At 40.9% G+C, this 27,554-nt stretch overlaps 1 pseudogene; it reads left to right on the plus strand.

Annotated features, from left to right (window-relative positions):
- The first annotated feature begins 256 nt into the window (after positions 1 to 256).
- Positions 257 to 4,499, plus strand: LOC114455686 (cysteine/serine-rich nuclear protein 3-like; annotated as a pseudogene).
- The last annotated feature ends 23,055 nt before the right edge of the window (positions 4,500 to 27,554 follow it).

A 27,554-nucleotide genomic window follows, 5' to 3' on the forward strand; every position in this document is an offset into this window, starting at 1 on the left:
CAATATTTTTAAACAAAAGATGTCAAAATAAAGAATGAAAAATTAAAATAAAATGGATATAAATATGGTGCAATATTTGTTCAATGCTTTGGTTAGGTTCTTCAAAATTGTATCTTTCTTGCTTTCTGAGATGAAAAGTCATTTATGACATCATTGTAAGTTATCTCTTTTCCTACCTGATGGTTAATACTTATTATTGCTAAACCTGTGAGGTGTTCTTGTGCCATTGCTGGTCACATTTAAAAGTAAAATAAACATGACCAAGGGGTAAAACCAGAAAACTCAGAAGCTTCAGTAATTAACAAGCCTACAACATGAAAAATGTGAAAGATATTAGTTATTTCATAATAGATATTCCATTTTAAACAGTGTACTGTATTTACGTCAAATATATGTTTCATCCAGCAGATGGCGCTAGGAACCCAGTGGTCGGTTGGCATGCAGCATATCTAGCAGTGAAGAAGATATACTAAGCTAGCAGACAGAGCTCATAATAAAATGTAACCTTTACAGATATTCACACAATATTACAGATATTCTTTCGGTGCTAAAGCGGTAAGGAATCATTTATGAACATGTTTAAGAGTATTAGGTGATTGTAATTACAAACAAATGCATGGCTGGATAGTTTACTGGAAATGTGCCCTGCAGTTGATGCGCGCATCAACACTGGCACCCATGTCACTAAGAACATTTAAGGAAGAGACAAAAGACTAGATCTTCATCGGTAAAGATGAAAGCGCAGAACATGAAAGGAGGAGGTAAAAAAGAACACACTACCTTGGGAGAAAAGGATTAAAGCGCACAGAACAACTGTGACTGGCTAGAAGCAGCAGACAGGAGAGAGCAGGAAACAGTTTTGGGACGCAATCTCAGGCTTCATCATCCTTTAGCTGGTCACCTTTAATGAGTGTGTCTAGTGTTTAAAAGACCAAAACACCCACTGATTTTGATTTGATTTCATTTATTCAAAGGAACATTACTGATTATGTTTCCCATATTTAAGAGACAGCCCCCAAGCCATTCTGAATTGGTAAATATCATGTTACTGCCATCTTTTGACACAAAGGACAATTAACATCTCATCCCATGTTTAATGATTGTTATTCTAGCATTACAAGACAAGCTGCTTCAGTTTATTTATTTTTTTTCAACTTCTCAATCTTAATTTTAACTTTCCTGTAAGGCTGATGTATAGTTTGTAATTATCAGCGTTCTGCTTCTGTTTTAGCTGCTAATGTGTGTGCTGAGGATTATGAAGGCCCTAAACTGTATATTTAGATAAAGTGTGGCCCCTCTGCTCTCTCTTGGTTTCAGATTCGGAGGCTAAACGCCGTGAGTGGAACACGAAAGAGGGAATTTGAGGAGGTGGAAGCCTCCTCCTCCCCGTGTTCCTCCGTGCGGGAGTCTGATGATGAGGTATCCTTCAGCGAGAGCGTCAACCCGTCCACCTCAGGCCCATTTATCCGTGAGTGTCTGAGTCTATAGTGTGGCAACGTCAACTATTGACAACAAGAGAACTGTGTCATGATTTCTTAAGGAAAACAAATCCAAAATACATGGTAAAAATGGAATAAGTGGAATAAGTTTGCTTCAACTAAGTGAGCAACAAATGCTTGTTTGGTGAAATTCTAATCTGCATTTTTTTATATAAAGAGTCCTAATGCAAAAGCAGATAACTCCGTTAGATGATACGGGTGAAACAGACCGCAAATTGTGATTTAGTGTTAGTATAGTCTGTTGACCAAAATACAATGTAGTTTTAGTCCAAATTTAGGGTAACACTTAACTTGATGTTTTATAATTAAGGCTGACATTACGATGTCATTATCTCTCATTAGCATGAATAAGGCTGTCGTTATTTGTCGTTCACTAAATTATGACACCTTTGGAGCTATGTTGGCATTTTTTGTATTAGGTGGAGGATCTAGTGGGGTTAGGTAGGGTTAAGGTTAGGGGTTAGGGTCAAAATAATGACATCATAATGTCAGCCTTATGTATAAAACTTCAAGTAAAGTGTTATCAAATGTAGTCATCAGGACTATGATTTCAGTTATAGTTTTAGTAAACTAAATGACATTAAGATTTTAGTCTATTAAATCTGTTACAGATACTGTATAGTCGACTAATATATAGAGGATTAGAGTTTATGTATTTTTTAAAGATTCAATTATCATCGATCAAACTGATATGAGATGGAATAAATGTTTGTAAACACACACAGACAGATTTGATGTGATCAATACATAAGACCACATGATCACGTGAGTTTTGATTACATTTCAATCCATAAAATCTAATCATATTTTAGCACATTGCATTGTGGGATGTGGAGTCTTGTAAATGGATGCATACAGATTTTTAGTGGGGTTTCTTGTTTTTCTTCACCAGACAAGAAGGACAGGGATCGCTTGGATTTTTTTGTTTGAGTTTGTTCCCTGTATTCCTACGTGATATCAGAATACTCCGCGACTCCATATCCCACAATGCAACGCATGAAAATGTCAACAAACGTGTGTTTAGGGTCGAAATAAAAACAAACTTTCAAGAGACAATTTCTACCCTTTTCCATTTATTTTTATAGTAGACAATGTTTGATTCATTGATTTATGAGCTACTCACAATGATTTTATCTAATAACACATTTTTGGGGGTAACAGCCTTAAGTTAATCGAGACATTTAATTAACAGTGACCTAATGCTTCCTTTGCTTTGCAGCTGACTCCATTCTGAAGAAGGAGAAGCCCCGGAGGACGAGGAAGGTGCATTTCGAGAATGTGACTGTTTACTACTTTAAACGGCGGCAGGGATTCACCAGTGTTCCCAGTGAGGGCGGTAGCACGCTTGGCATGTCTGACAGGCACAGCTGGATCAGACAGTACTCACTGGATGAGTTTGCCCTGGAGCAGGAGCGGATCCACAAAGAAATGCTGCGAGAGCATTTGAAGGAAGAAAAACTCAAATCAATCAAACTCAGGGTAAAGGTTCGCTTTCTATGAAAAGTTTGATTTATAAAAAATAGAAATAATATTGTTGAGACATGCTGGCAGGTTAAAGCCCTCTACTGCATTGAGTTAGAGAGTACTTGAACAATGTTTTGTCTGGTTTTCAGTTGACTAAGAATGGTACAGTGGAGTCAGAGGAGGCCAACATGCTCACAGTAGACGACATCTCTGATGATGAGATTGATGTGGACAACACAGAGGTGGACGAATACTTCTTCCTGCCAATGCTGACCACCAAAAAGCGGTGCACGCTGCTGCGCTCGTCTGGAGTGAAGATAGACATGGAGGAGAAATATGAACTTCAGGCCATTCGTATGTCCAGACAGCACTGTGGCTGTGATTGTATACTGTTCTGTTACCCGGAGACGTGTGCGTGCAGCGCTGCAGGCATCCCATGCCAAGTGAGTCCTCCTCAACTTTTAGAGCATGTGTGAAACTCAAGTTTTGGGTAGGCAAATCCGGCCCTTTAGAGCATCCAATTTGGCCCGCAAGAGACAGTAAAAATGACAGAAAACATGAATTGTTGTGTAAATTACCAAATAATCTAGTTGTAGATGACTGAAATTCACCAATTTAATGAAACTCTACAATATTTTTAGGCACTTCCAGTGTTCTTTTGTTTTTATCACATGAATGCAGTCATTTTTAATTGCAAATTGTGATAAGAACTTCTCACAAACAATTCCACATAATTCCTCTAAATCAGTGGTTCTCAATTTTTTTCTCTCAAGTACCTCCTTTTTTATTTTTAAATTCATGTACCCTCTTTCTCTGACTACAATATTTTACTTAGAATACAATGAAAAACAACTTAATGGGATCAACAAGTGATGAACATTATAAAGAATCCTATTGTCAATAAGTGGAATGAAACAGTATTTATTGCCTCCTGAATTGATTTATTTCTATAGTTTTATTGTTTCCAGTCATCCCCTGCCTGGTGTGGGACAAATTTTCCAATATTTCATACCCCGTGTAGTGCCATCACGTACCCCCATTTGAGAAACTGCTCTATATTACACATAAATGCGTCCCTGTTTTAAAGGAACGATCACATAAACTGAATGGATGTTAAGTGTGGTTGTTATATGCTGAATATTTTTGCTTCTTTAGGTGACTCACACGTCTCTGTGCGACTGCACTAAAGAGGGCTGCAGTAACTCAGCTGGAAGGGTAGATTTCAATCACGACCAGGCCCAAAACCACTTTTTGGACACCATCATGAAGCTTGAACTGGAGAAGAGCCGCGAGCAGCAGCAACCCACCCCGACCAACGGTTTCCACAGTGAGACCAGTGACTTGGGGCCTCCAAACCTGTTCACCCAGTCCCAGCACACATTGGAGTATTCCTTGTCTGACACCGTTCCACAGACAACCAGCATGCACCTCCATGCTGCAGAGGAGATAGAGGAGCCGCTGGATGATGATGAGGAAAAAGATTAAGATAATGAGGATGAGGAGGATGAGGAGGAAAGTTGCTTCATGTTAGACTGAAGCTCACTCAGTTTTCAGTGTTTGGCTTTTAAAGAGTAGATAAAGCCAACTGCATTTTTGTTTTCATTTTTGCATGATTTTAAGATTAAAAGTTTAACAATGGATTTTGTTTTTGAAAGAACTTGTTTAATTTTCACCAACGTTGTAATACAGTTTTTCTCAGTCGCTTTGCTTTTCTCACATCACTATTAACATTTGCGCAGCATTTAGTGCATTTCTCAAAACAATTAGTGTAAACTGCAAAACCTAGTGGATAACCTGCAAAGCATGTCACTTGCTCAAAATGGATAGTCCATTCCTCAAAAGCAAGTCTTCATGTCAATGAAACTGCCATTGTCATCAAAATGAGAAGTCTTGACACCATCGTTTATGAACAAGTTAGTTAAATGACTTTGTCATGTTTTCATTATGACAGTTTATTCTCAGTGTTTTCCAATCGGTGACACTGCAGTACACGCTTTATCAAGAGAGAGAGAGAGAGACATGTAACCACTTCTCATGTGTAACATAAAACTAGAGTATACATAGAAGACACGTTTTACCTATACATACTGTTGACAGATCTCCTTCACTCTTTCACTATTCCATTCAAATGGCACTTTGTACAATTGTTTCATGCACATTTCATTCATTTTGAGCACTTTGTCATTTGTTGCATTTGACATGGATTCAATATTGCCAAATACATTGTTGTCCTCTATGACAGCGCTTTGCATTTCTTTCAACCTTATTGCATTGTTTGCAATCACCATTGAAAAAATGGCTTCCTCTTGCTGTGAGGTAAAACCTCTGTGAGGTTGTCTTTCAATCCTATGTGGTGCAGAGTAAAATTACAGTAATGCACAGTAAACGAGATATTACGAGATGTTGGATTACTGTCCAATACTATACATACCTGATCTCCCGACAAAATGTTTGAATGATTGAATTCACAGTGGTTCTTCCAACATTTGGTTGCAGCCTCTGACCAGCCTCAGCCATTGTGAGGCCGTGATTGACAGCATGGTCCACAACTGTAGCCTGAGTTTCATTAAGAATCTGCCAATATATTTAGCCTCTTCTCCCTCTTCCCCTGTTTTATCCCCTTCCCTTTCCTCCCCTAGCTTGTCATTGGTTACAACTATACTTCACACACCTCCTCGTGAGTGAAAGCTGAAGTTCACCTGAGCGTAATTGTTCAATTTAGGAGACATTTCCAGAAAAAATTATGAAGAAAGGTATAAAATTGGCTTGATAGACTTTGATAAATAGTTCAACAATTGTGTATGTAATGAAATGAAGACTATTAGTTTTTATTGGGAACGACAATTCAACATCCATAAGTATAGTTCATTTTGATGGACATAACATAAGCAAACAATAATGTTATAAAACAGCAGATAATTGTATTAAAGCAGCTGATACATGTCCAAAAGCATTTGCAGGAAGGAGAAATTGCTACTATGATGTACACAAATGACTAAATGTAGTGGAGGTTGAACTAATAGTTACTGTATGAGAATTTTCATTCTGATCTGAGAAAAGCACCAAAACGACTGAAAAAAATTGTATTAACTCCTCACAGTACTAAAAGACATTAATACAAACATTTACAACACGCAACCACGGGACCACATGCTGTCATTGGTCTAATCTAAATTACAGTAAAATACACAAAACAAGAACATACATGTATGTGTATATACACATACAATATAATGCACAAAATATATTACACAAATATGATAATAAAATACACAAAAAATATAGAAAAATACACAAAACAAGAGCAAAACATACAAAAGCAAAAAATATAAACATAAAAAGTATGCACAAATATAATACACAAATCTAAAAAAATATTGAAAAAAATACAATAAATAAATAAAAATATGCACACACAGAAAAAAACACAAAATGACTGAAAAAACGCAAAACAACAAAATCACAGAATGAAAAATATACGAAAAGAAAAAAAAAAAAAGAAAAATTGTGTGTGTGTGTGGGTGTGGACGGCACATTCATGTTTACCCAAATTTGAAACCTATTCAGCTTTTGACCTCAGTGTGAGGGGGCGCTAGCACGCCAATCTGTTTATTTACAACCTCTAATAATCAGTAGATGAAGACCCTCCTCCAGTCCACAAAAGAAGGTCAGTATTGCAGTGTCTGTTCCACCTGAAACTTTTTTAACTTCCACATGGCCCCATGGTATGTATCCATTATTTTGGAATTATTTGGTGTTGCAAAACGTTTATTTTTCATGGTACTTCCAGGTCCAATTCCCCCCCCCCCCCCCCCCCCCTCAAGTCTCATGTTTGGGCGTGAGAGACATGCATTTCAACAACCTGTGACAGAGTATGTGCATGCACAGCCGCGTGTGAGAGAGAACCTACGGAGGAGATGCAAAGAGTCCCACACGGCAACCAGGAGGACAGGTAGAGAGTTACACACACACACGCAAAACACGGCCTCACCACACATAAGGTATTTATAATAAAATTATACTAAACGAGTAAAATCAAACAAAAAACTAAACAATATTTCTACAAAAAGTACACAAAACGACAACAGAAATGCACATATAATACAAAATGACTCCAAAATATTATTGATTTTACATGACAGAAAAATACACCAAACGACAACAAAGATATGAAAATAACTTAAAATACACAAAACTAAATATTTATACAAAAAATGCACAAAATGACAACAGAAATGCACAAAACTACACCAAAAAAGATACAAAAATACACAAAATGACTCCAGAATCACACTACAATGGCAACAAAAAACTATACTTTTACTATATACTATACTATACTAAAAAATGCACAAAGACAAAAGAAAGATGTAAAAATACACAAATTGACTCCAAAAAACATACATTACAGAAAAATACACCAAACGTGAAAAAACCAAAAAAAACCAAACAAACATTTATCATGCGCATGTCCCATAGAATTAAACCAGGGAAATTGCACACACTATTTTACTTTGCACCCGCAAATATAACACTATAGAGTATGTAGACCTCATTGTACATCCAACCTTCAAACACATACTAATTTGGCCAAAATTGATAACTCCTCTTAAGCCCCCACGACTACATACTTCTGACGTGTATGTATGTGTAAAGCGAATTTCTCCCCGAAGCGGTGTCTGTTCGACCTGTTGTGTGTGCGTGCATTATTTTAGACTGATTTGGTGTCGCAAAACGGTTATTTTCTTTTTATTTAGAGATTACGGCTCTCAATTTTGATCGTTCGCGGCACTTCCGGTTCTGGTTTTAGGACGTCACGTCACTGTGTTGCAGTGTCTTTGCAGGTTTAAAGGAAAAGGCCAATATTAAAAACATTTTTGTACTGCAAAAAGTTATTTAAGTTAATATTTCATGGTTATTTAAAATGATTCCTGTGACCCCAAACTTCCTTTAAATCATGGTTAAGGAGTTCATTTCCTCCTGTGGTATGCTATCGTCAGCGTCTCAAACATTTGACTAGAGCTCTCTGAATAGATCATTTGAAACCGTCAGCCACTGGTGAGTCTTTTGCTGACAAGTTTTTGATTCTTTAAACCATATAAATGCTGTTGCATTATTGAACTCAACCCGTTCAATACTCTATTTGGAAAACTCTGCGTATTGCCTGTGGGGCCGCGCATGGAACCTAAGCTCTGACCACTCGGTCCAAAGGTAAACAATGATTTTTGTTAAAAAAAAAGACAGCCGAATTGTAGATAATACTTTAACTTACTTACTCACTCATGGTGTTTGGAGCGTTATTTTTGTTTTGAGCAGTTTTGTTACTTTTCTGATATGCGCTACAATGGCTATGGAGTTTGGTCATCATTGACATATTGATGTGAACGCAGCTGCGTTTTGAATGAATGAATATTGGGCAATTATTTAAACACTTGAGTCTTATTCTGCTTGAGTAGTTTGATATTCAAAAGGTGTGCTTTGACTTTAACTTTGATTCTGACTGTGAATATGAACATGATACTGGGGTGCTAGGTTATGGTGTCTTGGTTACTATTGTAATTTTGATTTATTAATGACAATTAATTAAATAATTACTTAATGTATTTGTATTTAGCATGTATGTTTATGCATACATTGATTTTATCTTTAATACTGACTTGGTTATTTCAAATGCAATACTTATGTGTATTTTTGGCCTTTTAGGTCAGTTTTTTTTTTGTACTAACTTTGGAGTTTCTTCTAATTGATTTTGATCCATACATCTCAACCACTATGGTGAGCTACATCAACGAACTGGTAGGACAAAGTCTGTCACCTATAGAGATTTCCCGATACAACTTTTTCACTTCCGATACGATATTGATATTGCAGCCTTCAATATTGGCACGAATCATACATACTTTGATGACTTATTTTGTAGTGTGGAATGTTAGAAAAGGCTTGATCAAGTGATGTTACTCAAACAAAGAACAATAGTCAGCAACAGTAGAGATGAGAAAAACTGACCCATTTATTATTATCCAATTGGTTGCATACATTTTAATCTTCAACATATTATCTACAGTATTCTATGGGGTGTCCTGATCCGATATTAATATCGAAGATTTTAGATGTAGTCCGATGAAATCCGATATTCGTTTTCTCGCTGATATCGGACCATTATCCGATATCAATATTGGATCGGGACACCTCTAGTCACCTACCGCTGTGGACAAACCTTTCTTTGGATTATAAGGACAGGAACTGAAGGCTTGAACTGAACTGAGCATTTGGGTTATTGTGGGTAATCCATATTTTTGTCTTTGGAATAGTGTATTGTTTGTAATAGTTGTTCTTTTTGTAAATATTTCTGTTAATACTCACACTCAAACTGCACTACTGCCTGATGTATTCATTCACAATCCAAGCTCCTTTAAAGGGCCCATGTTACGCTAAATCAACTGTTCTGTGTTTTAAACATCATAAAAGTGCTATATGGGCTTTATTCTCTCAATCGTTAGTTAGATGGTGATTTGCTCCTTTCTTACTGCAGGGTGAGCCCAAACACCTCGCTCCAATTTGATGACGTGTTCCCACGTTGATGACGAATTTGACGCGGCACTGAGCTGGAGAAGCCACGCCTCCAGGAATCTCTCTGCCGTGATTGACATGTAAACAGACACGCCCACGAAGGTGAGCATTTCAGCGTCCCTCGCACAGTGTTATGTATGTATTTTCTACAGTCTATGTATGTACCAATGAACGCCCAGCCCCCACGCTCTGTCTCGTGTTTATAAAGCAGCGGGTTAAAACTCTGGGAAATAGGCGAGTTTGGGAAAATAAACCTCAAATACTATGTTTTTGGGGTTCTTCGAACAAATGGAGATGGGTGAAAAATAGCATGACATGGGACCTTTAAAGAACATTCTTCTGGTGCTGCTATTGTAGCCGTAGTCAACCGCCTTGCCCAAATGCGCTACAACAGCATTATAAACGCTGGTATTTTTATCACGTGTTTATAACCTAACGCGCACTTTGGATGTACATGTCGCATGCACACAGAGCCGTTTAGAGAGAGGGAGTTGCGACAATGGAGGTTCGAAATAAACTCAAATAGGAAGTTATTGCTGGGCAATGGCAGCGGCTGTGCACAAAGCGAACAGCGAAAACATGTTAATTCCTCCACAAACACAGCATTATAAACGCTGATATTTTCACCACGTGTTTATAACCTAATGCGCACCATGGATGTACATGACATGCTTGTGTGTAATTTTTTTTTTTTTTTTTTTTTTTTAAATAGAAAAGGTGGGGAAGAATAGACTGTTTTGCAGTGAGGGTGAGATGTGAGGTTGTAGAATTTATTGTGCTTATTATGTTGTGTAATCCAGCCAGTATGGTGACAAGTGTGAAGCTTAGCTATAATGGTGGTGGCTGTCAACAGGGGGAATGAGTGAATGGTAGTACCTAAAGCAGGTATTTGGGATTAACGTGTCTAAGGTTAAGCCCAGTATGAGTTTTATTACACATCCCAAGGCGTGCCAGTGCATTGTATACCAGAAAAAAAAAAAAAAAAAAACGCTACTGCAAGCCCAGGAACTGCCCTGCGCCCGCAGATGCAGCCAGGCCAGCAGAAAGAGCGGAGGCCAGGGAGCCCCAGGCAACCCCCAAGATGCCCCCAAGATCCCAGGCCGAGAGGCAGCCACCGCCCCCCATACACACATCCGAGGAAGCCCCAAGCAACCGAGCACCCAGCGCATCCCCCCACCGACCCCAACCCCCAACCCCAAGGCCCCCTGCCAGCATCCAGCCCACCCACACCCACCCACACCCAAGCACCCAACCCCCCGAGGGAAGGGCACAGAGAGCCCCCCGCCCGAGACCCCAGCAGAGGAGCCAAGGCCCCCGCCCAGCAGGCGGCCAGAGCCGCGCGGAACGGGCAGCTGGCGGGCGCCCGCCGGCGGGCCCAGAGCCAGCAGGGTCCGGACCCCAGGCCAGAAGGACCCGGAACGGAAGCTGCACCGAGAGCAGCGCCCCCAGGGACGACAACCACGCCCATAGTCGCCGAGGGCACCAAGGGGATGCTGCAAGCCGCCCCGCCGGCCCCCAGGCGCACCAGCCAGGCACCCCAGAGCGCGCCAGCAGTCCAGGAGGCGACCCCCGCCGCCAGCCGGCCCAGAGCGGCTCGCCCCGCCAAAGCAGGCGGCGACCGCGCAGGAGAGAGGCCAGCTCCCACACCAGGGCCAGCACAGGCCCGCACGACACCACGACAGAGCACCCTCCACAGGTGGGTGGCCCCGGCCCCCCCGACGAGAGAGGACGCCACCAACCACCCAAGCAGGGCCACCCCGCCAGCCACGGACCGATAGGTAGGCGAACCCATGCCCCCCAGCCAGGCACTGCAACCCCACATCAATGTTGCCAGCAGAGCCCCCCACCCAAGGAGACCACCCCCAATCACCCCCGCGCCGACATGAGACACCCCCGACGCCAGCACAGCCCGGAGGACAGCAGGCCCCAGCCAACAGCCCCACCCCGCCCAAGGCAGCGCGGCACCTCGCTGAACCGCAGCCCGTCCCCGGGCAGACGGCGGGAGGGCGCACCCCGAGACGCCAAACCCAGAGACCCACCCCCGGGGCACCCCCGCCCAGACACGGCACCCACGGGGCCCGGCGCCTCCAGCCAGCAGACCAACCACCCCGACGCGGATCCGCCAGGACAGGAGCCACCGGCCGCGCCCCCACACACACCCACCAAGCACGGCCCAGGGGAGGCCCCAGCGTGGGCGAGGCTCCACAACTCACCCTTCCCTCCCCCCGAAGCCACACAAGCCGGCCACTGAGGTCCCCCAAGTGAGCCCCCGAGGAGGAGGGGGAGGGGGCGGCCCGGCCTGGCCCACCGCGCCAGCGGCACGCTCAGCGAAGGCGCGCCCCAGGGAACCAGGCCAAGGCGCCCAGACCGGCCGGCGGAGCAACCCACCGCACCACCCCGCCACCCGACAACCCAGGACGCAAGTGCCGCCCCCAAGAGCAGCCGCCCCCAGCGCCACCCCCATCCCGGACCCCCCCGTCCCGAAGCCACGAACCCCACCACCCCAGGCCCCCAGACGAGCCAACCCCGAGCCACCCACCCAGCGCAGCAATGCCCGCCCCCCAAGCGAAGGCCACAGCCCCCCCACCAGCACCCCGGGCCGACAGGAGCCCCCCACACCAAACCCAACGGGAGAGCCGGCGCCGAGCGAAGGCGGAGGAGGGGGGGAGGACGAGACAGGGGGACAGAGAGCAAGAGGAAAGAGTGGCAGAGAGACACGCAGGCCCCCGGCACCAAGGGCCACCCAGATGTGCACGAAGGGGGCAGGAGAGCAACACCCAACCGCCCAGGGACCACAAGAGCACCCGAAAGGGACGCACGCCCCCACAGAGGCACCCAAAACACCCCAGCAACCCACCCAAGCCACCCAGGTCAAGGCCACCCCACAAGCCCATGGAGGTCCAAGAATACAGTTAGATCAGTGTGTTAGTAAAGAGTGGTGCTGGCAGTTGCTTGCAGGCTAGATCATCAGGCTAAAAATGAAAAATCAAGATTCAATGCATCTAGAAAAGGAGTCCAACGCTCCTCAAAGCAGGTTATTTTTTTTTTCTGAGAGCAGACATCTTTTCCATGGAAATAAATTCTATGAGGAGATTTCGCCATTGGTTTATGTTTAAGGATTTTTTATCTTTCCAATTCACTAATATTGTTTTTTTTGCTATGGCAAGTGCCGCAAGGATGGATTATGATTGGTTTGCTGGAATATCAAGCATAGTCAGGTCTCCTAACAGACATAGATTTGGAGATAGAGGAATCCTGTAGTCCAAAATGGAGGACAGTTTTTCAGTGATTAGAAACCAAAACTGTTGAACTGGCGAACAAAGCCATACGGCATGTAAATAGGAATCAGCTGTTCCCTGGGTGCACTGAGAGCAGATGTCTGTTGGGGAGAAGCCCATTTTATACATTTTCTGTTGGGTAATGTGGGATCTGTGGAGGACCTTGTATTGAATTAGCTGAAGATTTGTGTTTTTAGTCATCTTAAAGGTATTGCAACAAATTTCTGTCCAGAAATCGGTGTTCGTGGTGATTGAGAGTTCAGCTTCCCATTTAGCGATTGGTAAGTGATTAGAGTTAGTGTTCAAGAGTGCTCTGTATATTTTTGAGAGTTTTTTTGTTTTTGTTGAGATATTTTTCATATATATGGCCAGTTCTGGAGGTTGCAAGGTGATTAAATCTATTGCCGTATTTTTCTTAATTGTCTCTGTTACTTGTAGGTATTGAAGAAAATTACTTTTATTTATATTAAATGTTTGGGTAAGATTGTTATATGTCCTGAGCTTATCATTTTCAAAGAGGTCTTGGAGATGAATAATTCCGCTATCTTCCCATGTTTTTAGATAGAGCGGTGTTTTTCTTTTTCTAAAGGGTTGTGCCAGATAGGAGACAGCATGCTAGTTTTTAATTGAACATTTGTAATGTCCAGGGCTTTCCACCACGCAGTCAGGGTGGATGCAATCAGTGCGTTTTTAAAGCAGTTATGACGTTTGAGGGTCACAGTGATAAAAGGGAGATCAGAGAGTTTAATATGTTTGCAGTCTAGCTGTTCTATTTCTAGCCAGGTGTTGTGGTATTCTTTTGGTTTTAGCCATTCTGTTAAATATAGAATTTGGTTTGCTAGGTAATAATGCGTGAAATTAGGGGCTTCCAACCCTCCCTCGCTTTTATTTTTTTGAAGAGTTGAAAGGCTTATTTTGGGTTTTTTATTCCTAGCATAGAATTTTGTAATTGCAGAATCTAATCTTTTGAACCATTGCGTTGGTGGTTTCAGTGGGATCATAGAGAACAGATAGTTTATTTTAGGTAAGATTTTCATTTTAACTGAGGCTATTCTGCCAAGGAGTGAGATGGGGAGATTGTTCCATCTCCGCAGGTCTTCTGTGACTTTATCCAACAGAGGGTCTAGGTTCAGTTTAATTAATTCATTTAGGTTTGGTGATATATTTAAACCTAGATATTTAATTATATTTGTGTGGGAGGGGTATTGTGGGTTTTGGGCTGCTGGGTTCCATGAATTTTTCGTTAAAGGAAGGATTGATGATTTTGACCAGTTAATGGAATAGTCTGATAGTTTAGAGAAGCTGTTTATTAGTTTAAATAATTCTTCTAATGAGGATTGGGGTTCTTCCAAATAGAGTAAAATATCATCCGCATAAAGATTAATTTTGTGTTCTGAGATGGATGAGTGGATTCCTTTAACACTAGAAGTCCCAGGGATTTCTATATCCCCCAGAAGTCCCAGAGCAGGGTCAAATGAACTCTAGGACCAAACTGTCGACTCTGAGGGCTACAATTTGCATCTATTCATTTGTAAATAAATCACCTGAGAAATCAGCAGGGGGGAGAGCCTGACTCTAACAATGGAAGTCTGGAATGTTAGGGGGAAGTGCCCTGGAAGCTAAAGTCACAATGCCCCGTTTATTAACTCGTTCTGCTTGATGCTGGGGGAGAACAAACACAGACTACAAACATTGAAAGAAACAGAGTCACTTGAGGGCAAAAAAAACATCAGATTTAATGTGTAGTGTAAACGGGACCTGAGACAAATCCAGTAAGGACATTGTTACTGAGCACTTCAAGAACCTGGGTGTGCCTCTCAACAATAAACTGTATAATAAGGGCCATAGTGTAAAATTATATATATATATATATATATTTTTTTTTTTTTTTTTTTTTTTTTTTTTTAATTATTATCACAATCCCTTCACAACCTGGTCAAGACACTGATGTGCATCAGAATTTATGAACTTTGATGAAATCATAGCATGTTCAGAATGTGTTCAGAGTATGTTCACAGGTTGGGGTGGGGTAGGGAGGAGCTGGGATCATTTCCATACCTATAGGAATAGCCTATTTTCATGCAGCCTTTTGTGCTGTGGGGAATAAATAGCTGACTGCTTCCACCACAAAGTCATTAAAAATAAATAATTTTTGTGTTCTATTTGAATGAAACTTGTGTTGGAAAGTTGGCATTTAAAAATAAAAAAAGTAACCAGAAAAATTGTAGATGTTATACAAAAAATGACAAAATCAGGAAAAAAAGTTGCTGTGTCATAAAGGGTTAAAGCCTCCACCTTATGAGAATTTTAAATATATATTTCTTACATAGTCCATTAACACATGTAAAAAAAACCCAAAAAGAGTTAAAATATCAATGCAACTGTATATAACTATATATTAACTGAAATTCTTCCTGAACCCAGGATGCAGGGCCCCTCCTGTGGTGCGACACTTACTGCCTCATTGACATAACAAAAGCAGCTGAGGACAGGCGTTAGCTCAAATCCTTTGGGTCAAATGACACCTCTCTGGGTTTTATAGGTAAAAAGTTCATTTGACACCTCTGTGGGACTTCTAGTGTTAATAACAGAGTTCTGACGAACAGCTGCTGCGAGAGGTTCAACAAATATTGCAAAAAGCAAAGGTGAGAGTGGGCAACCTTGTCTCGTTCCCCTCTGCAGTGTGAAGCTTTGGGATGTTATTTTGTTTGTGGTTACTGAGGCCTTAGGTTTAGAGTATAGGGTGGAGATCCATTGTATGAATGAATCTCCAAAGCCAAATTTGTCAAGGACAGCAAGGAGGAATGACCAGTTGACTCTATCGAATGCTTTTTCTGCATCTAGTGACAAGATTATTGTTTTCCTTTTAGAGTTCTGTGCCATGTTGATAAAATTAAACAGCCTTCTAACATTGTCTGTGGAGTGTCTATTTTTAATAAATCCTGTCTGGTCTTGGTATATAATTGACTGCACGACTTTCTCTAACCTGGAAGTGAGTGCTTTGGAAATAATTTTTATGTCTGTGTTAATAAGTGAGATGGGACGATAACTTGAGGGTAACATGGGGTTTTTGTCTGGTTTAAGTAGTAATTTAATGTTTGCTGTATTCATGTGACCTCCTACATAACCTTTATTTTTAATCTCTGTTACTACTCTGAAAAAGAGCGGAGCCAGCATTGACCAGAAGTGTTTTAGGAATTCAGCAGGGAACCCATCTGGACCTGGTGCTTTGCCTGTTGACATGCTATCCAAAGCATTTTGTAGTTCTTGTAAGGTTAGTGGTGAGTCTAAGGTGCTTTTCTGCTCTATGGTGAGCTGTGGTAGGTTTAAGTTATTGAGGAAGGTTTTCATATCTTCAGGGTCAGGGATTAAGTTTGATGAGTATAGGTTTTGATAGTAATCATGAAAAACCTTATTAATGTCCTGAGGTAAGTTTAAAGTTTGACCTGAATTATCAGAAATTGCTGCTATGAAATAGTTTTCTTTGTTGTGTTTAAGCTGATTTGCTAAATATTTGCCTGATTTATTGTTGTAGTAAAAGTTTTTGTGCCGTAATTGCTGTAAAATAAAATCCGTTTTTTTAGATAAAATTATGTCCAGATTAAATTTTGTATTTTGGAGTTTTTTCCATAAAACTTCAGACGGGTTTGCTGCGTATTCTTCCGTAAGTTTCTTAATTTTTTCTTCAATCGTTTTTTCTGCTATCTGTTCCTGTTTTTTCTTCTAAGAAGAGTATGATATAATCTTCCCTCTGATGACAGCCTTGCTGGTTTCCCAGAGTAAGGACGGTGACACTTCCAGAGAATCGTTTGTTAATAGAAAGTCCTCCCATTCTTTTCTTATCATTTTACCAAATTCACTGTCATTAAGTAATGAAGTATTAAAGCGCCACAGAGAGGATAATTTCTGATTAGAGTCACACTTCAGGGTGAGGGATATCGGGGCATGATCGCTAATGATTATAGGATGTATTTTAGAGGAAATCTTATGTGCAATGGATTTATTTGAGAGAAAAAAGTCAATTCGGGAGAAGGATTTATGCACAGGGGAGAAGAAGGTGTATTCTTTTTTAGTTGGATTGTTCAGTCTCCATACGTCACCTATTCCAAGATCATCCATGTAATTCATTAATACTTTAGCAGATCGAGACGGTTTTGTATTTGGGCACTTACTGGATCTGTCTAATGATGTGTTGAGTGTCAGATTGAAGTCACCTCCGATGATTACAGATGAATCTGCAGATAGGTCCGATAGCTCCGAAAAAACTCTATGGAAGAATTCAGGGTCATCGTTATTGGGGGCATAGAGGTTTAGAATTGTGAAACATTTATTATAGATTACCACTTTGATAATAATATATCTACCCTCTGGGTCTATGGTGGAGTTGATTATGTTAAAGAGCAACCTTTTGTTGAAAAGAACCGAGACTCCTCTTTGCCTGGAATTGAAACACGAATTATATATTTTGTTAAAATTTGAGTCTGTCAGAGATTTTTCTTCTGATTTAAGTAAGTGAGTTTCTTGAAAGAAAACAATGTCTGCATTTAATCTTGATACATAATCAAATATCTTGATCTTTTTAGCCTGCGAGCGAATGCCACGCACATTCCAAGATGTTACTGTAAACTGAGACATGGAAAGGAGTGCGGTTTAGTCCTTACGAATGTGAGCATAACCAAGAGTCTGTGAGCATTTGTGCACAGCTGTGTCGTGATAGACTTCAATGCAAGAAGGAAAGAGAAGAAATGCTTATCATGCGATACCACCACAGGGTAAGGGGCTGGGTTGAGAAGGTTAGTGAGAAGCACAAACATACAACAACAACCAGTACCAAAAGAATAAAACATGCAACGGGTAATTATATAAAGCGTAGGAAGAGGGGGGTATTGAGTGGATGTGAAAGAAAAAAAAAAAAAAAAGGTTAGGGGTTGGAGAAGAAAGAGGTGACATGGGGGTAGAGAGTGTCCTGTGAAACTGTATGAGCCTATACGTGTTTACCAACATCTGAGCAAGCATACACACACATACATACACACACACTTAGTATATATACACATATCCATGATTTTCTTTTATTTATCTTTTGAATTATTTCAATTATTTTAGATATATATATATACATACATACATATTTAATTATTATTGTTTATATTTCATTTTTTATTTTTTGAATTTTGTTACATACATATATACATACAGTACACATATATACATACTGTATACAAACACACACACACACACACACACACACACACACACACACACACACACACACACACACACACACACACACACACACACACACACACATTTTACCTTTTAAATAGTGCTACCTTAACTACACCATGAGTGGAGAATTATCCTTTCAATATTAACTCATAAATCACCTGTTTTTTTATTTTTATTTATTTATTTATTTATTTATTTATTTTTTTTATTTTTTTATATGTTTTATTTTATTTTTCTTAGTAGAGCCAGGGGGTGATGTTGGAATCCCTAAGTAGTCGGCCATCAATGTAAAGCTTGTCTACGACCAGTTTGGAATTACGGCCTCTCTGTCGGTTTTCTTTGAAGATAGGATATAAGGTTTTTCGGCGTTCATTTATTTCTCGAGGGAATTGATCATTCATGCCGAATTGCGTACCTTTACTTTTAACCTGGATTTTCTGTTAAAAGTATTCAAATTTGGCAATGATACGGCGTGGGTGGTTACCTCTGCGTGGACCGAGACGATGGACACGGTGAAAGGTGATGTTTTTCATGGTTTCTGCTGGGATTTTAAGCGCAGACGACATGAAGTTTTTCAGCAGAGCCTCTGGGTCGTCGTTGGGGGTTTCTGGAATACCTGAGAATATTAAGTTGTCTCGCATACTGCGAGATTGGATATCCAGGACTGTCTCTTTAAGAAGCTTGTTTTCATTTTTCAGCTCTTTTACCTCCGTGGTCACCGCAGATAAAGCCAAATGGATGTCTTGATTGACTTTCTGTAAGTCCTGAATTTGTTGGTATGCAAATTCCAGGCTGGTTTTCATTTCCTGAAAATCTTGGTGCAGCAAGTCGACTACACCCAGCCTCTTATTGATGGATTTTAGAACCTCGGTGTGGGATTCTGCCTCCAGATCTGACGTGTCTGTTGATGTTGATTCGTTTTTTCGGCGTTTAGCGGACTTACCTGATGTGCTCGCGGCTTTTGGTCCGGATTCCATTACATACTCGGTGTAATATCAGTCGATGAAGTCTTCGAGGTCCTTCACTCTGGCTGGTGAGAGGGCGCGTGGTCGGCTCTCGTTTGTGGCGTGGATTTAACGGTAAGAAGTGTTAATATGTGCAAATAAACAAAGTTGGTATGCTAGTCAAGGCAGCGAGCCGCCATGTTGAATTTTCACAGACTGTCACGTGACTCTCAGAACATCTCGCGTGACTTACGGTGTCTTTCTGTTTGATCTTGGGAGGAGGAGACACAGCTTGATCATTCACACCTAGGATTAGTGTTTAAGTTGTCGTTTATTTTTGGTGCCGACATATTCATTCTTTTTTATTCCGTTTTTCAAGTGCAAAAAAATAAGTCAAATTTTGTTCTCCATTTTTCAGCCATTTAGCTCTAGATCGTTTATAATTTGACTGCATCATTATATAATTTATCTATTTCTTTTTAGAGTTGTATTATTTTTGTTTGCTCACTTATAGAAAGATTCTCTTTATTTAATAAGGGCTTTAAACTATTCATAACTCCTCTTTCTTTTGCATTGTTAATTTTCTTTATTTCTTTGCTACGATGAATAGCAGTTTCTCTAATTTTGAATTTGAAATATGCCCATTTTTGAATATTATTTAACTTTTCATTATTGAAAATATTTAGTGCATTTTGTTTCACAAAGTGTTGAAAGATTGTATCTTTAAGTAAGTTTTTATTTAGCTTCCAGTATCCTCTTAGATTATTATTGTTATCTTTGGAACCAGAAATGAGAATCAAAATCATTTTGTGATCAGATAATGGAGCATGTAAATGTGAAACCTCAGATATAAATTGTATACAAGATGAAGATGTTAACCATGAGTCTATTCTAGAGTGTTGAGTGCATCTAGCATTACACCAGGTAAATTCCTTACAGCGAGGGTTAAAAAACTCAATGTCATTCACGATGTCTGTCACAAGAAGTTTTTCAGTTCAGTAAGATGTAGCTTTAAAACAGAAGCTTTGAGAGTTCTTTTCCAGGATTCTATCTATTGAATCATTTGGAGCATCATTATAGTCACCTCCAATAATTAGTTGTGCATCTTTATGTTTTCCTTGTCGATACTCAATTTTGGAATAAATCTGATAAAACATATTTTTAACTTGAGTTATTCCATTGTGACCATATACATTGCATAGTATGAAAAGAGAATTGTCTAGTTTGAATACAGTTATAATCCATCTGCCATTTTTTGCCATGAGTTTCCAAGACATTACCAGTAAATTTATTAAACAAGAGACATTCCTGCTGGGATCACGTGATCCCTCGACTGCGATGCCAGCGTAGTGTCTATCTCTGCTTAGCATAGTCATTTTTTTTCAATAATCCGATATTATACAACAAATATTTCAACATCCATCTCATCATGAGTACTTCCTCAACCAAAGACGCTTGGAAAAGGGAGGCTGAACAGTCGCCTATAAAGAAAAACTTCAAAGAATCTGCCATCTCGAAGGAAGAACTGGATGCAGCCATTGCTAACGGCATTAAGCTAGCGCTCAAAGAACAACGCGGTGTACTGGATTCAGCTGTTGCCTCCACCATTAGGGATGCTGTGGATTTGATCCTGGTACCAGCTTTACATGACATGCGAACAGAAATACAAAAGACTGCTGAAGCCGTGAATGGCATTACCAATGAACTCGATAAAGTGAGCAAGTCTGCTAAGAGGACCCAGGACCGAATGGATGCTGTGCAGGCCGTGGCATGGGAATATAGGCGTTCGCTTAGCGAGCTAAAGTCACAGCTTGACCTCCTTATCACAAAGTTGACGAACCTGGAGGACAGGGGGCGAAGGAATAACATAAGGCTGGTCGGCTTACCATAATCAGTGGAGGGTTCAGATGCAGTTGGCTACCTGAAAAAGAATCTATCTAAATGGATCCCTTCGTTGGATGGCAGTGACATCGATATTGAAAGGGCGCATCGGGTGTATGACGGAGGCCAGGCTAATTCCAACAAACCATGAACTCTCATCTTCAGACTGCTCTGTTGGCAGGACAGAGCGGCAATCCTTAACGGTGCACGGAATGTCTTCCCAGTGAAGTATAAATCCAACGAAGCCACCCCGAAAACAACCGACTTCAGCCCAGCAATGACAGCCAGGAGGAAGAGCTGCAGCTCTGTCCTGAAGAAGGCTGTCCTGGAGAGAGTGAAGTGGTTGCCATGGTAACAACCCCAGGCCTATTAACAGTGGCCCAAGCGGATCTCCAGGATGACAGAGAGGGTAACGTGACGGACATGGACGCATGAGTCTTCGAATCTTACCTGACATAAACAAGTTCTTAAAGTTTAAGCAGTTAGTGTTTAAGCAGTTTTTTATTTTTATTTTTTTGGTGAGCGGGTAACATTGGAAATTGTATTATTTAATTGGCAATATTAAATATATATTTGCCAGTCCAGTACTTCTGTTCTTCTAAACGGGCTCTATTGATGGTTTAGCATTAACGTACAATCCAGATTGACTTTGCTGGTTCTAGTATTGTCGAATGTATTTATTTTTTGTGTTTAAATCACTGTGTGACTATCTGGCACAATTTGTTGAGTTTATGTTCTTGCAGACCAACAGTTTTTTTTTTTTTTTGTACGGTCTGTTAGTTTTTGTATATAGTTTTCCCCACCCCCTCTTCTTTACAGACATATTTTTACTCTATATTGCAGCAGTATTTGGACAAATATACAGCATTTGGCAGGGCGATGACGCAGTTAAGCTTCATCTTACGTTAGCACTAATACATCTTGGTAGCTGAATAATTTGTGTACTTGTGTATTAAATCTATTATCACTTAATGTGAAAAACTCATGTTCTTGAGTACTTACACCATTGAAAGACACGTCACTGGAAATGATGGGAAAGGAAGACTTGCTTTTGCCCGTGTTAACAATCTTAATCATAAATTAGCTTTTACATCCATATATTGTCCAAATGAGCCTGATAGAGACCTTTTTAATTTCATTGGAAACACACTATTAGAACAAAATGATTGTTCCCTTGTAGTGGGGGGCGATTTGAATACAGTCCTTAATCCATCTCTTGATAGATCAAATTCAGATGCTACTGCCAATCTATCATCTAACCTGCTGAATACACTTATTAAAGATCTTGCTTTGCATGATCTTTGGCATATACAAAATGCTAATGCAAGAGATTATACATTTTTCTCTGCTAGACACAAGACATTCTCCAGGATAGATTATATTTTTCTCAGCCCAGCTTTAATTACATAATAATACAAATTAACACAAATATATTCATCACTATTTTACCGAGACCACTGTCCGATCACTCTGCACTACTGTGCAACATTGATTTACCCAATATTAAAATAAAAGCATCAAGGTGGCGACTAAATACGTCCTTACTAATTAACTCAGGATTTATCAGTTCACTTAAAACCCAATTAAAATAGTTTTTGGACATTAATGCACAAGAGTGCTCTAACCCACAGATATTATGGGAGGCCACAAAGTGTTTTATCCGTGTTTCTGTATCTCATTCTCTTCAACTCTAGCAAAGACAAGAGTTCGACAAATAACAAATCTTGAAAACAAAATACAATCAATAGAGACTTTACAAAAAAATAACTTCACAGAGATTCAGGCCAAACTAGACCCTCTGTTTCTTTAATATACCATGAACTGATAGAGCATAGCGCTAAAGTTCTACCAACTGAATCCGTGTGAAATAAGGAACTGGGCAGTTTAGATTGGAGGAAGATCTGGTGCAACCTCACTTCAACTTCCAAAAATCTAGCGCAATAACTAATTCACTTCAATGCCATACATAGAGCTTACATTACACCCTATAAGAGATTCCAAATGAAATTACAATCTACAAAAAACTGCCATATATGTGGAACTGTGTCACTTGGGACATTCTTACACATGTTTTGGGATTGTCAAATCATTTCTGAATTCTGGTCTCATGTAAACTCTGTTAGCAGACGTACTGAACATTTTTTACATTTTTAATCCCACATTTTGTCTCCTTAATTATCATTCTGATGTAACTTTAACACAAATTAAGCTCAAGTTGGTGTTTGCAGGTTTTACCTCTGCGAAAAAAAAAAACCTATATTAAAACATAGGTTTACTCCAGGTATGTGAATGAAATAATTTTGGTCTCAAAGCCTGATCAATATTATCAACCTCGAACATACGACTGCACGTCTTAACAAGGCTCAACCAGCGACTGTTCAAGCATGGAACTCTATTTCATCCAAGTTCATCTCTTGGACCAGAGACAATGATGAGGCTATCACTGAACTTTATCTGATTAAGGTGCATTATCGTGGTGACGTATCGATCATTTCCTGTTTACGCTCTACCGCTGCTTGCAGCGCTCTACTACTGTGTTCTGCTAACTCTAATCAAACTTGTTGTCATTGATATTTTAGCCTTGAAAACACTTGTTTTAATTTTTACCGTACAGTTAAACGTACGAAGGTTAAGTAAAAAGCAATCTCGCCTCTTATAGGCAGTACAATTTCCTTTAAACTTCCTTTTGTCCTTAGCTTAGCTTAGCTTAAATTTAGAACCTATGGCTTCTCTCTCCTCCCCTCCGCTCTCCTGCCCGGTGTGTCAGATGTTTAGTTACTCCTCGTCCTCCTTTAGGGACAATGGTAGTTGCATAAAGTGTAGCGTACTGTTAGATATGGAGGCGAGGATCAACAATCTGGAGAAGCGGTTCCGCACCCCTGATACCAAAACCGAAGCTAGCAAGCAGGACCTAGCCGGTGCGGACCGTACTAGCTCTAGCTTAGCCTCCCCCCCGGCCAGCAATGAGTGGGTTACTGTCCGTGGTAAGCATAGTCGAAGGTCAAAAAGCCGCTCGGGACACCACCATGTTCACGTCTCAAACAGGTTCTCCCCCCTCTGTGAGGACAACACACTCACCGGGGAACAAACTCTGATAATTGGCGACTCCATAGTGAGAAACGTGAAGCTAGCGAAGTCAGCGGGCATTGTGAGGTGCATCCCAGGGGCCAGAGCGGGCGACATAGAATCAAATCTAAAGTTGCTGGCAAAGAGTAATCGTAAGTTTGATAGGATAGTCCTCCATGTCGGCACTAATGACTCCCGACGTCGTCAGTCGGAAGCAACCAAAGTGAACATTGAATCAGTTTGTGCTTATGCTAAAACAATGTCGGACTCCGTAATTTTCTCTGGTCCTTTACCAAATCTGACCAGTGATGACATGTATAGCCGCATGTCATCATTTAACCGCTGGCTATCGAGGTGGTGTCCAGAAAACGAGGTGGGCTTCGTTGATAATTGGAGATCCTTCTGGGGAAAACCGAACCTGATAGGAAGAGATGGAATCCATCCTACTTTGGAGGGAGCATCTCTACTATCAGAAAACATGGCACATTTATGACATCTCATGAATGAGACCATGTTACAGAGGTGGAGTCCTCCACGCCCCTCTGCGCTTGCCTTAGGACAGTTTCCCTCCCATTGCTATCAGGATAGCTGTGTTCATCGCCATGACAACTGTTGTGATGGTGATGAATATTATTTTATGGAGACGGTGTCTGTCCCCCGACCCATATTTCACAATGATTTTAACATAAAATCAAATAAAAGAGCTATCAATTATAAAAATCTGAAAAAAATTAAAATCTCAAATCTAGAAACACCAAAACATAAAACCATTAGATGTGCTCTATTAAATATTAGATCACTGAGATCCAAATCTCTACTAGTAAATTACCTTATCTCAGAAAATAACTTTGATTTATTCTGTTTAACTGAAACATGGCTGTATCAAGATGAATATGTTAGTTTAAATGAAGCCACTCCTCCCAGTCATTTAAATACTCATATGCCACGAGACATAGGCCGTGGAGGTGGTGTAGCAGCTATTTATCATTCCTCTCTCCTAATCTATCCTAAACCAAAGGCCAATTACACTTCCTTTGAAAGCCTGGTTCTAAATTTATCTCATATCGAATCAAAAACCTGCCAGCCAGTCTTATTTGCGATAATTTACCGTCCTCCAGGCCCTTATTCTGAATTTCTATCAGAATTCTCTGAGTTTATATTAAACTTAGTCCTCAGTTCTGATAAAATACTGATAGTAGGAGATTTTAATATCCATGTGGACAAAGATAGTGATAGCCTGAGCTCAGCCTTTATGTCCCTAATAGACTCAGTTGGCTTTTCTCAAACTATTAATGAAGCTACTCATCGTTTAAATCATACTCTTGATCTTGTTCTAACATATGGCCTTGATATTAATGAACTAAAAGTCTACCCTGAAAATCCTCTGCTATCAGATCACTTTTTAATATCTTTTAACATTATCCTAGAGGATCTCGCACTGTGCAATAAAATAGTTACAAGTAGAAATCTATCCAACAGTGCTGTGGCTAAATTTAAAGAGGCCATTCCTGCTGCCTTAAACTCAGTGCACCATCCAATAAATAACTATGATATTAATTATAACCCCTCTCAACTGGATCTGCTTGTCGATAGCTCTGCTAGTCTACTAAAATCCACCTTGGACTCAATTGCCCCATTGAGGGAAAAAACTATTAAACGTCAGAGGAAAGCTCCGTGGTTTAGCTCTGAAACTCACACACTCAAACAAACAACCCGTAAATTAGAGAGAATGTGGCGCTCCAATAAAACAGAGGAGTCACGAATACTTTGGCAAGAAAGCCATAGTAAATACATGACAGCCTTACGACATAGTCGATCTACATACTACTCCTCACTAATTGAAGAAAATAAAAATAATCCGAGGTACCTTTTCAGCACTGTAGCCAGGCTAACACAAAGTCAGAGCTCTATTGAGCCCATGATTCCTCTAGCCCTCAGCTGTGAGGACTTTATGACATTTTTTAACGATAAAATTCACAAGATTAGAGATAAAATTAGCCACTCCCTGCCTTCACCTGGGCCTGCTGTACCATTAAATGTAAATAGGCCTAACCTAAACTGTTTCACACATATAGGACTTCAGGCCTGGCCCACCGCGCCAGCGGCACGCTCAGCGAAGGCGCGCCCCAGGGAACCAGGCCAAGGCGCCCAGACCGGCCGGCGGAGCAACCCACCGCACCACCCCGCCACCCGACAACCCAGGACGCAAGTGCCGCCCCCAAGAGCAGCCGCCCCCAGCGCCACCCCCATCCCGGACCCCCCCGTCCCGAAGCCACGAACCCCACCACCCCAGGCCCCCAGACGAGCCAACCCCGAGCCACCCACCCAGCGCAGCAATGCCCGCCCCCCAAGCGAAGGCCACACCCCCCCCACCAGCACCCCGGGCCGACAGGAGCCCCCCACACCAAACCCAACGGGAGAGCCGGCGCCGAGCGAAGGCGGAGGAGGGGGGGAGGACGAGACAGGGGGACAGAGAGCAAGAGGAAAGAGTGGCAGAGAGACACGCAGGCCCCCGGCACCAAGGGCCACCCAGATGTGCACGAAGGGGGCAGGAGAGCAACACCCAACCGCCCAGGGACCACAAGAGCACCCGAAAGGGACGCACGCCCCCACAGAGGCACCCAAAACACCCCAGCAACCCACCCAAGCCACCCAGGTCAAGGCCACCCCACAAGCCCATGGAGGTCCAAGAATACAGTTAGATCAGTGTGTTAGTAAAGAGTGGTGCTGGCAGTTGCTTGCAGGCTAGATCATCAGGCTAAAAATGAAAAATCAAGATTCAATGCATCTAGAAAAGGAGTCCAACGCTCCTCAAAGCAGGTTATTTTTTTTTTCTGAGAGCAGACATCTTTTCCATGGAAATAAATTCTATGAGGAGATTTCGCCATTGGTTTATGTTTAAGGATTTTTTATCTTTCCAATTCGCTAATATTGTTTTTTTTGCTATGGCAAGTGCCGCAAGGATGGATTATGATTGGTTTGCTGGAATATCAAGCATAGTCAGGTCTCCTAACAGACATAGATTTGGAGATAGAGGAATCATGTAGTCCAAAATGGAGGACAGTTTTTCAGTGATTAGAAACCAAAACTGTTGAACTGGCGAACAAAGCCATACGGCATGTAAATAGGAATCAGCTGTTCCCTGGGTGCACTGAGAGCAGATGTCTGTTGGGGAGAAGCCCATTTTATACATTTTCTGTTGGGTAATGTGGGATCTGTGGAGGACATTGTATTGAATTAGCTGAAGATTTGTGTTTTTAGTCATCTTTAAGGTATTGCAACAAATTTCTGTCCAGAAATCGGTGTTCGTGGTGATTGAGAGTTCAGCTTCCCATTTAGCGATTGGTAAGTGATTAGAGTTAGTGTTCAAGAGTGCTCTGTATATTTTTGAGAGTTTTTTTGTTTTTGTTGAGATATTTTTCATATATATGGCCAGTTCTGGAGGTTGCAAGGTGATTAAATCTATTGCCGTATTTTTCTTAATTGTCTCTGTTACTTGTAGGTATTGAAGAAAATTACTTTTATTTATATTAAATGTTTGGGTAAGATTGTTATATGTCCTGAGCTTATCATTTTCAAAGAGGTCTTGGAGATGAATAATTCCGCTATCTTCCCATGTTTTT

The sequence above is a fragment of the Gouania willdenowi genome, chromosome 21 (assembly GCF_900634775.1).
Source record: "Gouania willdenowi chromosome 21, fGouWil2.1, whole genome shotgun sequence".
In the NCBI taxonomy this organism is placed as follows: domain Eukaryota; kingdom Metazoa; phylum Chordata; class Actinopteri; order Blenniiformes; family Gobiesocidae; genus Gouania; species Gouania willdenowi.